This window comes from Sinocyclocheilus anshuiensis, unplaced genomic scaffold (genome assembly GCF_001515605.1).
Source record: "Sinocyclocheilus anshuiensis isolate Anshui unplaced genomic scaffold, SAMN03320099.WGS_v1.1 scaffold2196, whole genome shotgun sequence".
Taxonomy (NCBI): Eukaryota; Metazoa; Chordata; class Actinopteri; order Cypriniformes; family Cyprinidae; genus Sinocyclocheilus; species Sinocyclocheilus anshuiensis.
Genome location: NW_015546173.1, coordinates 20,628 through 24,278, shown reverse-complemented (window position 1 = coordinate 24,278; position 3,651 = coordinate 20,628). Strand labels below are relative to the sequence as shown.

The following is a 3,651-nucleotide window of genomic DNA, read 5'->3' as shown; positions in this document are numbered from 1 at the left end:
AGTACAGAAGTGTTGCACATCTGTTCGGAGTTGGCATTTCAACTGCCTGTGACTGTGTTAAAGACTTCTGCTCTTCTGTTGAAACCATCCTGTTGCCTGAAGTCATTCATATGCCAAATGCAGAAAAGCTGAAAGAACTGACCCTTTACTTCGAGCAAAGATGGGGGTTACCCCAATGTGTGGGGGCTATTAATGGCTCCCACATCCCTATTCTGGCTCCCCAGGAATACCACAGAGAATATTTAAATCGAAAGGGGTGGTATTCCATTGTCTTGCAGGCAGTTGTTGATGGAAAAGGTTTATTCTGGAATGTTTTTGCCGGGCTACCCGGCAGTTCGCATGATGCCAGGGTTCTGCGTCTGTCTGCATTATGGGAGCTGGCTGAAAGAGGAAAGTTGCTCTCACAGCAATTTAGGAATGTCAGTGGACAAGAAGTTGGCCATTACATCATTGGCGATGCAGCATATCCACTGACAAGCTGGCTCATGAAGCCTTTTTCTGACAATGGTGTCCTGACACAACAGCAAGAGGTAGGTAACCATAAAACAAGCAAAGCAAGAGTTGTGGTTGAACATGCATTTGGCCGACTGAAAGGAAGGTGGAGATGTTTGCTGAAACGCAATGACTGCAACCTGGAATGGGTCAAGTCCGTGGTGCTCACCGGTGCTGTGTACTTCACAACCTCTGTGAGAGCCATGGCGAGGAGTTTAGAGAGGAGTGGTGTGTTCCTGTCCCTTTCCCCCAGCCAGATGTGCAACAACAGGCACCTGTTGCAGAGACTGTAGGGCTTAGAGTGCGTGCTGCCTTGATGCAGCATCTCAACCAAATACAAATATAAAAATTAAACTGATTTTATGCTTTGTTACTCAAAATGATACAATTTTTTTTTTTTAACAAGTAGTGTTTTCATAATGATGACAATAAAAGTTTTTCAACATATTTTGGCCTTTCTGTTGTTCTTTCATGACTTCTTTACTATTTACTATACTACTATTTTAACTATTTGTGTCAGACTCTGTTCCATGTTTTGTGTGTGTCCTGCTCCCCATGTGCCTTCCCATGCCCTTATTTGGTTAGTTTCCTGTTCCTCCCCTGATTAGTGTTTCATTGCTCCCAGGTGTGTCTCGTCATCCCCTCCTCCTGTGTGTATAAATAGTGTTCCCAGTCCCAAGTTCTCTGTCCGCTGTTAAACGTTTTCCTGCTCCCTTGTCCCTTGGCTCTTGAAATTAAAGTCTTGTTAAAGTATTCTCCAGCGTCTCCTCGTTCCTCTATTGTGACAAAAAGTTTTTTGTTTCCTGTTTTCTTCCCCGCGGCATGGAGATTGCTGCTCGTTTCCTCTTCCTATCCCGCCAAGATCTCCCGTTCTACGAGTACTCCGGGGAGTTCTGCAAGTTCGCTGTGGCGACGGCGTTGGATGACGCCACCCTCAATCGTCTGTTCTGGCTTGGGGCCAACTTCCATCGCCCCGTGGACCTCCCAGACACCACTGGACTAAGTTGGAGAGAAGGGGTTTTCCGGTGTCTGGGGAGTGTCCGGTCCCGAGCCAGAACCAGTCCGTCACCGTCCGCGGCTTCCCCAAGTCAGCCAGCAGTTAGTGTGGCAAGCACGAAGGACGTTAGTGTGGCAAGCCCGAAGGACGTTAGTGTGGCAAGCCCCAAGGACGTTAGTGTGGCAAGCCCCAAGGACGATAAGGTGCCAGCCCCACAGCTCGCTCCAGTGCCGGCTCCAGCCCCAGAGCTCGATCAAGTGCCGGCTCCAGCCCTACAATTTTACATATCCTAATTCCTAAACAAATAACTCCAATAAATAAACTGCATAACAAACTTGTATTTAAGATATTTTAAAAACTTATGTAAAATACACATCTTCTGGAATAAAACAATGTCTTTGTTTGTCTCTACACACACAGATGGACTTAAACTTGAAAGTGCAGTCCACAATGCAAATCAATGTGCAAAGAGCGTAAAAAAAAAAAAAAAGTTGGGTTGGTTCAGTCCACATCAGGGTGACGCAGGCTTTGTGTCCCTGCTACAAGTCTGTTCATGGTGATCAGAAGGCCCTCCATGAAAGCAGCCTGTTGGCACCTCGCCTCTGCCACCTCTGCCCACAGCCTCTCATGTTCTTCCACCTCTCTTTGGGCCTGTTCCTTTAGCATATCATCAAGGCTTTGCATTTGTACGTGGCTTTTTCTGCGGTCTTCCTCCTCTTGTTCCATAATTTCTCTCATGTCACCCCTTTTTCTCTTTCCTGGCAGAAGAGAAGACATTTAGTACATTGTTATACATTCTGTGAATATACTTCCACATATATAATATACTTATACATACACTTCAACATGAATTCAATTTCATTACCTAGTCTGACAGGTGAAGCACAGTTAGGGCGGCTAGGGGTGCTGGACGCAGTGGGACGACTAGGGATGCACGGGTAGCAGAGAGGTCCAGTATATCGGCATCTGCAGTGATATTTGCCTCAGCCACCAAAGAGGACTCTGGTGCAATCTCTTAAAGGGGTCATATGATGCTTTTTTTTTAGTCTTTGCAACTTCAGGGATCTTATCTATGCACAATCAGCTTGTAACACTCCAAAGAGAAAGGAAAACTTGAAATCGCATCATATGACCCCTTTAAAAAAAATAAAAAACATGTTAGGCTCAGAATCACAAAGTTTTTTTTTTTTGTACACAGGTTAACATGTAATTGCTCTAAAGAATAAGCTTTTCACCTTGTTGGTATATAATGAATTTCCAGCTAGTATAAAGGGCTGAAACAGTTGCTTTGTAAGTAATGTGATGTGTTCACTTATTAGAAAGTAACACTAAATAGCTTAGCTAATAGCACATTAATAGTGCCCCCTTGTATAGTGCCAAGAACTACTATCTGTGCTCTTTTAAGTCATATAAAATTGCAAAATCAGCAGACGTCTAAATTATATGAATCTAACTGTTAATTATACGTGAACCACTAACCTTTGTTGAGTGTCTCCACAAGCCCCACAGCATAATCTTTTGTCCCCGCATTACCAACATAAGCCGGTCTGTGGCCAAGGATACCATCAGGAAGCAGGTACCATTTGCTAGTTTTTCAGTCCGATCCACCCTTGTTGTTGTGATCTTTAATTTTTTGTAGTCCTGCTTTAGTTTCTTGATTTTTTCACGGCACTGCTTTGCTGTGTGATAAATGCCCAATGCTGCTAGCTGAGCAGAAATACAGACTAAAATTCTCATGTTTCGCTTGGTTCCTTCAAAATCGCGTTGAATTTCCTCCGTAGCATAAATGTTTAGAAGTGCTTGGACTTCGGCGTCAGTCCTTTTATCGCTGTTTTCCATTTTGTAGTCTACTGTAAACTGCTCCGTGAATAATAAACTGTTGTGTGTTTATCCGGCTTTTTAAAAATGGCAGGTTTTCACACATGCGTTCGGCCAATCAACGCACACTTACGTCACTGGTAGTTCCTATAGCGCGGGTTTAGACCCTACTCTGAAGTAGGAGCTAATTTGGTTCCCGTAAAAGGAGTTCCTAATTAATAATAATAATTTATGCATTTAGCAGATGCTTTAAAGCGACTTACAGTGCATTCAGGCTATACATTTTTTTTTTACCAGTATGTGTATTCCCTGGGAATTGAACTCACGACCAACCTTTTGCGCTG

General features: G+C 43.7%; 1 pseudogene; it reads right to left on the bottom strand.

Moving 5' to 3' along the window:
- Nucleotides 1-1,990: 1,990 nt before the first annotated feature.
- Nucleotides 1,991-3,328, bottom strand: LOC107701377 (uncharacterized; annotated as a pseudogene).
- Nucleotides 3,329-3,651: the final 323 nt, after the last annotated feature.